The sequence below is a fragment of the Salvelinus fontinalis genome, chromosome 11 (genome assembly GCF_029448725.1).
Source record: "Salvelinus fontinalis isolate EN_2023a chromosome 11, ASM2944872v1, whole genome shotgun sequence".
NCBI lineage: Eukaryota > Metazoa > Chordata > Actinopteri > Salmoniformes > Salmonidae > Salvelinus > Salvelinus fontinalis.
This window is the reverse complement of record NC_074675.1, coordinates 16738851-16750920: the sequence shown is the minus strand read 5'-3', so window position 1 is coordinate 16750920 and position 12070 is coordinate 16738851. Positions and strand designations below refer to the sequence as shown.

The 12070-nt window shown below is 46.4% G+C and overlaps 1 protein-coding gene across 26 annotated transcripts in view; it reads left to right on the top strand.

Annotated features, from left to right (window-relative positions):
- The window catches only part of LOC129865183 (CUGBP Elav-like family member 2), a 200414-nt gene that overhangs the window by 113301 nt on the left and 75043 nt on the right, over positions 1-12070 (top strand). The gene's annotated exons all lie outside the window — the stretch shown is intronic.

Below are 12070 nucleotides of genomic sequence, written 5' to 3'. Positions count from 1 at the left end.
TTCAGCCTTCACATTGAAGTTGCTATTTAATACGCCCCGTTTGATTTTGTGCTAGTCGATTAATGAGTTTGGAAAACACTCAAACATTCTGAAGTGTGTTTTTGGTTATGCCTGGGGATAATTCCAAGTCTGGAGTGTAGAAACACACACACATGGGGATGGAGTCTTGAAGTGGAAGGCAGATGTGAGGTACTACCTTCTCAGCATTCTACCCTCATCCTGAACACAAAGATCTTTGTGGCGCCTCTTCCACTGCAGAGAGGAGAGAGAGGAGATGGTGAGAGGAGACAGAGAGAGAGGAGATGGAGAGAGGAGACAGAGAGAGAGGAGACAGAGAGATGGAGAGAGAGGGAAAAGGAGAAAGTGAAGAGTGGAGCCACTAGTTTTGTGTGTGTGTGTGTGTGTGTGTGTGTGTGTGTGTGTGTGTGTGTGTGTGTGTGTGTGTGTGTGTTTCTCTCTGTCGTTAGGGTCAGCAGCTGTTGTTGTCAAATCCCCCTGGTCCCAAAGGTACACATAATGGGTTTGAAATGGAACAACATGACTCTAAATATACACCCACCAGTCACACTGTAGTACACACGCAAAGCATGCGTTAACCCTAAGTGCTGTTCTAAGGTCAGTTTCGGTTTTAATCACCAAATGATTACGGTTAGAACTTGGGGTGGTATAAACTGATCCTAAATCTGTGCTTAGGGGCAACTCTGAGCATAACCCTCTTGTCTAAGGCAGTTAACCTAGTATAGTTATTCCTATACACTCTATTTACCTCAGTGTATTTACCCCCATGTACACCCCTGTGTGTTTCACTCTCTGTGCGTCTCACTCATGCATCCTAGTAGTCCTAGAGACTCAGAGCTCCTCTCCTCTCTCTGTTACTTGAGTGAGAGACAGATCAATGGGCTTTGGGATTGCTACGCTAGTGCGTTAGCACGTCGCCATTCAAACCCACTGAGCCGTGGCTAAACGTCGGCGCTACATCGCTCGCTAGCATAAAGCGCTCAATGGGGAGACGCACACCTGTACCCTCCCACGCAGACACACAGTTCACAAACAAGGTTCACACACAACCCTATTCACCCTGTCTATCAGTGTCCTCCTCTGTGTCTATAGAAAGTGAGACCGATGGAAGCGGACAAGAGAGGGAAGGACTGAATTGGTTTTCTGATGTGTAATTGCTTCTCCACTGTGTGCATCTACTGTCTGACAGAAGAAGATGGTTGAATAGTACCACCTCATTCATACAGTCAAGGTTAAAATATAGTTAAAGGCTGAGAAACCATCTTTCAGCTCTATAGACCTCACATAGAAATACTCCCTGTTCTAACACACACACACACACACCAGCTTACAGTCAGCATATGGTCCTCTCCTCAGAGAGAGTTTGGAGCAGCCCGTTCCCGGGCGGTTTCTCTGTAGGTCATGACCTGGGATGGGAGGAGATGTGATAGAGGAGGAGAGGAGAGGGGGAGGTAGGGAAGAGAGGAGAGAACCAGATAACAGGAGAGGAGAGGGGGAGGTAGGGAAGAGAGGAGAGAACCAGATAACAGGAGAGGAGAGGGGGATGTAGGGAAGAGAGGAGAGAACCAGATAACAGGAGAGGAGAGGGGGATGTAGGGAAGAGAGGAGAGAACCAGATAACAGGAGAGGAGAGGGGGATGTAGGGAAGAGAGGAGAGAACCAGATAACAGGAGAGGAGAGGGGGATGTAGGGAAGAGAGGAGAGAACCAGATAACAGGAGAGGAGAGGGGGATGTAGGGAAGAGAGGAGAGAACCAGATAACAGGAGAGGAGAGGGGGATGTAGGGAAGAGAGGAGAGAACCAGATAACAGGAGAGGAGAGGGGGAGGTAGGGAAGAGAGGAGAGAACCAGATAACACGAGAGGAGAGGGGGATGTAGGGAAGAGAGGAGAGAACCAGATAACAGGAGAGGAGAGGGGGATGTAGGGAAGAGAGGAGAGAACCAGATAACAGGAGAGGAGAGGGGGATGTAGGGAAGAGAGGAGAGAACCAGATAACACGAGAGGAGAGGGGGATGTAGGGAAGAGAGGAGAGAACCAGATAACACGAGAGGAGAGGGGGATGTAGGGAAGAGAGGAGAGAACCAGATAACAGGAGAGGAGAGGGGGATGTAGGGAAGAGAGGAGAGAACCAGATAACAGGAGAGGAGAGGGGGAGGTAGGGAAGAGAGGAGAGAACCAGATAACACGAGAGGAGAGGGGGATGTAGGGAAGAGAGGAGAGAACCAGATAACAGGAGAGGAGAGGGGGATGTAGGGAAGAGAGGAGAGAACCAGATAACAGGTAGGCAGTGGCATATACATTGTGTCATTTGTTCCTCAGTGCTAATTGGTGTGCATGACAAAGTTTTTCCAGCCCATAAAGCCTAATGAAAACGTGCACCCCGCCCTAATATCCGCTACTGGCATCACCGTCTCAGCTCCGCCCCAGCGCCATTATAGAGATAATAAGGGAATGACGGGGGTTAGGTCCCGCTCATGTTCTGGTGTTCCCAGGCATGGGATGGGAGTTTCCCTGGCGTTCGCGGCACCGTGCGGGAACGGAGACTGGTCTATCATCTCGACGCTCCTGCCTTCCCAACCTCTCTGTCACCACGGCTGTTGTTTGGGGTTTTCTAAAACACTGCTTCTGGAAATCCATTGAAACAATGTGGAAGTGACTGTGGTCTAGATGTTGATGGAACTCTGAGGGAATGAAACACGAAGAGAGAGAGAGAGGAGGAGGAGGAGGAGGAGGAGGAGGAGGAGGAAGAAGAAGAAGGGGAGAGGGAGAAAGAGAGGGAACAGCACAGCTGCACAGTGATGTGGTTTAAAATACAAGTTTATCCACCTATAAAATGATTCATGGCTGAGAAATGTTGGAACAGGGCCTGAACACATTCTGTGACAAGACACTGGAGAATTAGACTGGGTGTGTGTGGTGTGCTCTGTTCACGTGGACAAAATGTTACACTGGTTAGGTCAGTGCTGTCTTGTGTGTGTTTTTAATGTAGAGGGAGACAGAGCTCCAGAGCTCAAATACCCTTCAGCTCCCTCTGAAATACAGTATATAACCAGAGACATGAAATATACACTGAGTCTACAAAACATTAGGAACACCTGCTCTTTTTCATTTTTTCAACCTTTATTTAACGAGGCAAGCCAGTTAAGAACAAACTCGTACTTACAATGGCGGCCTACCCCGGCCGAACCCCAGACGACACTGGGCCAGTTGTGCGCCGCACTGTGGGACTCCCAATCACGGCCCGTTGTGATACAGCCTGGATTCGAACCACAGTGTCTGTGGTGACGCCTCTAGCACCGAGATGTCAGTGCCTTAGACCGCTGCGCCACTCGGGAGCCCACGACAGACTGACCAGGTGAATCCAGGTGAAAGCTTTGATCCCTTATTGATGTCACTTGTTAAATCCACTTCAATCAGTGTAGATGAAGGGGAGGAGACATGTTAATGTATAAGGGCAGAGACCCAAATGCAGACACAGGAGGCAGATGGTAGAGCTTCGATATTTATTATAACAAAGGGAGTAGGCAAAGGCAGGTCGGGGACAGGCCAGAGTTCATAAACCAGGTCAGAGTCCAAAACAGTACAAAGGGCTAGGCAGACTGGTAGTCAGGACAGGCAGGCTGGTAGTCAGGACAGGCAGAGTGGTCAGGCAGGCTGGTAGTCAGGACAGGCAGAGTGGTCAGGCAGGCTGGTAGTCAGGACAGGCAGAGTGGTCAGGCAGGCAGGTAGTCAGGACAGGCAGAGTGGTCAGGCAGGCTGGTAGTCAGGACAGGCAGGCTGGTAGTCAGGACAGGCAGAGTGGTCAGGCAGGCTGGTAGTCAGGACAGGCAGAGTGGTCAGGCAGGCTGGTAGTCAGGACAGGCAGAGTGGTAAGGCAGGCTGGTAGTCAGAACAGGCAGAGTGGTCAGGCAGGCTGGTAGTCAGGACAGGCAGAGTGGTCAGGCAGGCTGGTAGTCAGGACAGGCAAGGTTTGAAACCAGGAGGACTAGAAACAAAAAGAGACTGGGGAAAAATAGGAGCAAGGAAAACCGCTGGTTGACTTGGCAAACAAGACGAACTGGCACAAGGAGACAGGAAACACAGGGATATATACACCGGGGATAATAAGCGACACCTGGAGGGGGTGGAGACAATCACAAGAACAGGTGAACCAGATGAGGGTGGGACATAAACAAGGATTTTTAAGCCTTGAGACATGGATTGTGTATGTGTGCCATTCAGAGGGTGAATGGGCAAGACAAAATATTTAAGTGCCTTTGAACAGGGTATGGTAGTAGGTCCCAGGAGCACCAGTTTGTGTCAAGAACTTCAACGCTGCTGGGTTTTTCACGCTCAACAGTTTCCCGTGTGTATCAAGAATGGTCCACCACCCAAAGGACATCCAGCCTACTTGACACAACTGTGGAAAGTATTGGAGTCAACATGGGTCAGCCTCCCTGTGGAACGCTTTCGAGACCTTGTAGAGTCCATGCCCGACTAATTGAGGCTGTTCTGAGGGAAAAGGGGGTTCAACTCAATATTAGGAAGGTGTTCTTAATGTTTTGTACACTGGTCTGTAGTCATTTTGATGTGTACTGAACAAAAATATAAAGAAAAATGTGTTAGATTTTGAGTTAGATACTGAGTTACTGTTAATGTAAGGAAATCATTCAATTGAAATAAAATCATTAGGCCCTAATCCATGGTTCTCACATGACTGGGCAGGGATGCAGCCATGGATGGGCCTGGCCCAGCCAATCAGAAAGAGTTTTTCACAACACAGAAATACTCACCCCCCCGGGATGATGCCACAGGTGAAGAAGCCGGGTGTGGAGGTCCTGGGCTGGCTTACATGGGGTCTGGGGTTGTGAGGCCGGTTTGACGTACTGCCAAATTTTCTAAAACGATGTTGGAGGCAGCTTATGGTCTAGAAATTATGCAATTATCTGGCAACAGCTCTGGTGGACATTCCTCCAGTCAGCAGGCCAATTGCACACTCCCTCAAAACTTGAGATATCTGTGGCATTGTGTTGTGTGACAAAACTGCACATTTTAGAGTGGCCTTTTATTGTCCCCAGCACAAGGTGCACCTGTGTAACGATCATGCTGTTTAATCAGCGTCTTGATATGCCACAGCTGTCAGGTGGATGGATTATCTTGGCAAAGGAGAAATGCTCACTGAAAGGGATGTAAACAAATTTTTGCACAACATTAGAGAGAAATAAGCTTTTTGTGCCTGGAACATTTCTCTGGAATTTTTTATTTCAGCTCATGAAACACTTTACATGTTGCATTTCTATTTGTGTTGGGTGTAGTTTCTCCTCTGGCCCTGTCTGTGTGCTCTGCAGGGGAGGTTAAAAGCAGAGAGGTAAACACTGTGTCTCAACACTCTGTTACCCTCAGACTGACCAACAAATGGCTTCTTTCCTTCCGCTGTCTGTTTCACTCCTGTTCTCTGCCCACCTTTAGCCCTCTCTCTTTCTCTCTACCATCTCTTGCTTCAATTTGACCCTCTCTCTACCCCCCTATCTGTCCTCTTCTCTCTCTTTTCTCTCTGTGTGTCTGTGGAGGTGGTGTTACCAGTAATGGTGGTGTATTAAAGTGTCAGCCAAGGTTTTTGCCTGTCCTCCACACAGGAACACCTGCAGCTGTCTCACAGAACAACACATTTACACAACCGCAGGGACAGCCGGGGGAGGGAGGTGTGGGCACGTGTGTGTATGTGTGTGCTCGTGTGTGTCCTCCCGCCCTTGCTGTACGTGTCAATTCCCCTTTAGTCTAACGCCGTGAGAAACATGGGCCATTCTCAATTCCACAGGCTGTATTGGCATGACAAGAGAAGAAACCTGCTTTGCCAATGTTAATAACGACGATAGCCACTTTATCCATCTTTCTCTGGTTCAGAGAGAACCTTAGTAGCAGCACGCAGTACTCGGAGTCTAAACTCCCCAAAGCATTGTTGACAACGGAACATAATTGCGTTGTGAGGGCTACTGAACCAAAAGAATGCAAGTCATCATGTTCAGTCAATACAGCTTGTAAACTGGATCCCAACAGTCGTCTTCTCTCTGTGGCTTACACTCCTTAGATCCTTGGCAACACATGCCTGATAATCTATTATTCTGGATCTCTCTCTCCCTCCCTTCTCTCTCAGCTCTATCCTTCTCTTTTATCTCATCTCGCTCCCTTTGTCCTCCTCCTCTTTGTCTGTGTTCACCTCCCCACCTCTCCATAGTTCAGGAGTCACGACCAAGGTGTAGGAAAGTGCGCGGGGTTTCTTGTTGAAGCAAGCCACACAGCGGTCAAGGTGTCAAGTGTTGTTCTGTCTCCCGCCTACTCTCCTGTTCCCAGTAATACCACTATTATAGACCGCTCTCCATCAGGCTTCATCAAAAACACAAAGGCACCCTGACCTTGGGATGGAGTGTGAATGAACCACTACCCTGCAACCCTCCATCCAACCCCTAAATACTTCATCAGGGCTAGTAGTGGTAGTTCTACTGTCTCTCTGATCTCTGTCTGTCCTGGTTCCTTGGCCCGGTGTGTGGAGCAGCATTAGCCAAATGAGACGTTTTCGCCGTCGTTGAGTCGGATGATGAGTTTTGGCAGAGCACTGGCCAGCTACGCCAGGCAATCACAGCCCATTGCCCTCCCCCCCCTCCCCCACACACACACACACGCTAATTACAATACACACACACACAGGGCCGCTCATCTCTCAACCATGTGAGAGATTGGATGGAGGGGAATGGGAGTTGATGATGAGAGAGTTAGTGTAAGTGTACATATTAAACCCACCAAAATATACCTTCAGACATTTCTAACATACACGGCCCTTAATTCTGGAAGGAAAGTGGAGATAAAATGAAATATGAATCTCTCATCTCGCTCAGCCCTGATCTTCTATCCCAGATATCCCTCAACCCTGATCTTCTATCCCAGATATCTCTCAACCATGATCTTCTATCCCAGATACCCCTCAACCCTGATCTTTTATCCCAGATACCCCTCAACCCTGATCTTCTATCCCAGATACCCCTCAACCCTGATCTTCTATCCCAGATATCTCTCAACCCTGATCTTTTATCCCAGATACCCCTCAACCCTGATCTTCTATCCCAGATACCCCTCAACCCTGATCTTCTATCCCAGATACCTCTCAACCCTGGTCTTCTATCCCAGATATCTCTCAACCCTGGTCTTCTATCCCAGATATCTCTCAACCCTGGTCTTCTATCCCAGATATCTCTCAGCCCTGGTCTTCTATCCCAGATATCTCTCAGCCCTGGTCTTCTATCCCAGATATCTCTCAGCCCTGGTCTTCTATCCCAGATATCTCTCAACCCTGGTCTTCTATCCCAGATATCTCTCAGCCCTGGTCTTCTATCCCAGATATCTCTCAGCCCTGGTCTTCTATCCCAGATATCTCTCAGCCCTGGTCTTCTATCCCAGATATCTCTCAGCCCTGGTCTTCTATCCCAGATATCTCTCAGCTAACCCCCGTCATTCTTCTCTCTCTGCATCATTGACTACCTATCCACTCCAAACGTCTTGGAGAGACTATAGCGGTTTCTAATTCTTCAGAATACTTTCTAATCTTGGTAAAGGCACCACGGCTGTAGTAAAGGCACCAAAACTGCAGTTTTTGTAGGTTTGAATCAACTTAAATCTGAAAATATTTAATATATATATATATATATGAAATAAAATATTTATGCTCATGTTCATTGAATATTAGGGATATCAACACACTATCCCCATGTGGGCTCCTGAGTGGCGCAGCGGTGCTAGAGGCGTAACTACAGACACCCTGGTTCGATTCCAGGGAGGATGGAGGAAAAGGAGGAGGAGGATGTTAGACATTACAGAGTCACTTTGGTGTTGCTGGGATTTGGCCAATCCTGGCTCTGTGGTTTAAACCTCCCTAATTCTTCTACCCTTCTGAGGATTGCAGGCCTGGACTAATAGCTGTGTATGGGGATTCAACCCCCCCCCCCCCTCCCCCCCCTATCTCCTGACATACACACACATTTAGGCTTTAAAAAACAAGCCGTCAAAAGTTTGAATGTGCTTAATTAAAGCATCATTCATATAGAAATCATTCAGAGCAGTGGGACAGGAAGTAATGAGAGAGACTATGAAGCAGTTTGAAACCTATTGAGATGTACTCTAGGAGACCATGAAGGGAATTATGACAGTTCTGTTATGCTGAACTGCTGTTTGAGTGAATATGTTTCTCAGGTTGGTGATTTCTCCAGGCTGTTCAGTCTGAAGTATACAGGCTGTGTGTGGGCGACAGCGATGAGCAATACTGAGGACATACCCCCCCCCACACACACACACACACACACACACACACACACACACACACACACACACACACACACACACACACACACACACACACACACACACACACACACACACACACACACAGAGAGAGAGGGAGAGAGTGCACGTGATAATGAGAACTCTGTCTTTGCATTCCCATGATGTTTCTCTCTTGCCTGTGTCTTTTCTTCTTGCACACCAGTCGTGGGAGGTGATCCTCATTGTATTGCAATGCCTCAATAGACCAGAATGCACCACAGAATTCACTGTTCAACCGCAGCTCCTGAAAGCTTGTTCCCATTATATAAGATGCTTTATTGACTTGTTTTATTGTTGTATCAGGGTCTACTTATTAGCCTACATTTTCTGAGTCAAACTAAGCACACTAATTCAAACATTCCCATACCTGTCAACAAAGGAGATAGGTGGCCATTTCCATGGCCCTTGATAAGTCTGGTCTACTCTAGGGTATATTGATAAGTCTGGTCTACTCTAGGGTATATTGATAAGTCTGGTCTACTCTATGGTATATCGATAAGTCTGGTCTACTCTAGGGTATATTGATAAGTCTGGTCTACTCTAGGGTATATCGATAAGTCTGGTCTACTCTAGGGTATATCGATAAGTCTGGTCTACTCTAGGGTATATTGATAAGTCTGGTCTACTCTAGGGTATATTGATAAGTCTGGTCTACTCTAGGGTATATTGATAAGTCTGGTTTACTCTAGGGTATATTGATATGTCTGGTCTACTCTAGGGTATATCGATAAGTCTGGTCTACTCTAGGGTATATTGATAAGTCTGGTCTACTCTAAGGTATATTGATAAGTCTGGTCTACTCTAGGGTATATCGATAAGTCTGGTCTACTCTAGGGTATATTGATAAGTCTGGTCTACTCTAGGGTATATTGATAAGTCTGGTCTACTCTAGGGTATATTGATAAGTCTGGTCTACTCTAGGGTATATTGATAGAGTCTGGTCTACTCTAGGGTATATTGATAAGTCTGGTCTACTCTAGGGTATATTGATAAGTCTGGTCTACTCTAGGGTATATCGATAAGTCTGGTCTACTCTAGGGTATATCGATAAGTCTGGTCTACTCTAGGGTATATCGATAAGTCTGGTCTACTCTAGGGTATATCGATAAGTCTGGTCTACTCTAGGGTATATTGGTAGAGTCTGGTCTACTTTAGGGTATATTGGTAGAGTCTGGTCTACTCTAGGGTATATTGGTAGAGTCTGGTCTACTCTAGGGTATATTGATAAGTCTGGTCTACTCTAGGGTATATTGGTAGGTCTGGTCTACTCTAGGGTATATCGCCAGTCATTTGGCCTAGTGGTACAGTAGTAGCGATAGGAGTTTTATAGCTGTAGTAGTAGTCGTTGTAGTTGTTGTTGTAGTCGCTGTTGTAGTCATTGTTGTGGTTGTTGTTGTTGTTGTAGTCATTGTTGTAGTCATTGTAGTCATTGTTGTAGTCGCAGTTGTAGTCATTATTGTAGTCGCTGTTGTAGTCATTATTGAAGTCATTATTGTAGTCGCTGTTGTAGTCATTATTGAAGTCGTTGTTGTAGTCGCTGTTGAAGTCGCTGTTGTAGTCGATGTTGAAGTCATTGTTGTAGTCGATGTTGTAGTCGCTGTTGAAGTCGTTTTTGTTGTTGTTGTAGTCGATGTTGAAGTCATTGTTGTTGTTGTTGTTGTAGTCGATGTTGTAGTCGCTGTTGTTGTTGTTGTAGTCGATGTTGAAGGCATTGTTGTTGTTGTTGTTGTTGTAGTCGATGTTGTAGTCGATGTTGTTGTTGTTGTAGTCATTGTTGTTGTTGTTGTAGTCGATGTTGAAGTCGCTGTTGTTGTTGTTGTTGTAGTCGATGTTGAAGTCATTGTTGTTGTTGTTGTAGTCGATGTTGAAGTCGCTGTTGTTGTTGTTGTAGTCGATGTTGAAGTCATTGTTGTTGTTGTTGTAGTCGATGTTGAAGTCGCTGTTGTTGTTGTTGTAGTCGATGTTGAAGTCATTGTTGTTGTTGTTGTAGTCGATGTTGAAGTCGCTGTTGTTGTTGTTGTAGTCGATGTTGAAGTCATTGTTGTTGTTGTTGTAGTCGATGTTGAAGTCATTGTTGTTGTTGTTGTAGTCGATGTTGAAGTCATTGTTGTTGTTGTTGTAGTCGCTGTTGACGTCATTATTGAAGTTGTTGTTGTTGTTGGAGTCGTTGTTGTAGTCGCTGTTGACGTCATTATTGAAGTTGTTGTTGTTGTTGTTGTTGATGTCGTTGTTGGAGTCGTTGTTGTAGTCAGTGTTGTGGTCACTGTTGGAGTCATTGTTGTAGTCGCTGTTGTGGTCGTTGTTGTAGTCATTGTTGTTGTGGTCACTGTTGTAGTCGCTGTTGTAGTCATTGTTGTAGTCATTGTTGTAGTCGCTGTTGTAGTCATTGTTGTAGTCATTGTTGTAGTCGCTGTTGTAGTCATTGTTGTAGTCATTGTTGTAGTCGTTGTTGTAGTCACTGTTGTGGTCACTGTTGTAGTCGCTGTTGTAGTCATTGTTGTAGTCATTGTTGTAGTCGCTGTTGTAGTCGCTGGTGTAGTCTTTGTTGTAGTCACTGTTGTAGTCGTTGGTGTAGTCTTTGTTGTAGTCACTGTTGTAGTCGTTGTTGTGGTCACTGTTGTAGTCACTGTTGTAGTCTTTGTTGTAGTCGTTGTTGTAGTCACTGTTGTGGTCACTGTTGTAGTCGTTGTTGTAGTCACTGTTGTGGTCACTGTTGTAGTCGCTGTTGTAGTCGCTGTTGTAGTCGCTGTTGTAGTCACTGTTGAAGTCATTGTAGTCATTGTCATTTGGTCTGAGCTGAAACTGATGTTTCTCACTCTTGTTGTCTACCAGATTAGTTCCCCATGTGGGACGGTTACACCACCTCCAAGCATGTTCCAATAACTAGTGTCTGAGGGGCCATGGGACAACTCCATTGATGTCTAGGAGTGGAATGGAGGTGCGTGTGTTGGAGAGGTGTGTGTGTGTGTGTGTGTGTGTGTGTGTGTGAGTGTGAGTGTGAGTGTGTGTGTGTGTGTGTGTGTGTGTTCAAGTGGAAATGAAAACAGAGGGAAAGAACAGCAGGGTGTACCAGAGCAACTTTCCCCAAAACTCATCCATCCCAAAGGACAGTGTTTGTGTCAGCGAATCCGAGAGGCCATGCTGTGCTCAAAGCTGTGCTTACTGCTAGCCCCACTCACCTGCATCCATCTCTCGCTCCGTCTCTTTCTCTCTCTTTCTCCCTCTGCCTGTTTCTATCTCTCCCATGGGCGTCTGCCACACTCCTCCCTGCAATGATGTGACTGAGACAGAGTCCCTCCTACTGTGTACAGGATTCACTAGGAATACCTAGGAACTAGAGCCTAGGTTTTTCCCAGCCAGGTCAGAAACCTCCTCTCCCTGTATGTAATATTGTTGTCTAATGTTATCGATGGCCTTTTCAGCTAAAAAAAAGTACTCAAGACAGCACTGTTTTTGGTAAACACATCCTCCTATCGAATTGTAGCGTTGTATATGCTACCAGCAGCCATTAACATACTGATCTCTATCCCTAATGGTGCAGATCTGAGGTGTGAATAGTATTCATGTTAGAGTCTCTCTTATCGATGCTCCACTGGTTCAGAGCCAGCTCAGCTCTCTTCCTGCCACTGTCTGGTACTGCAGGGAAAGTTGAACTTTCTCTCTTGTGTTTAAACCCATAGTGCAATTGAGACGGAGGCACAC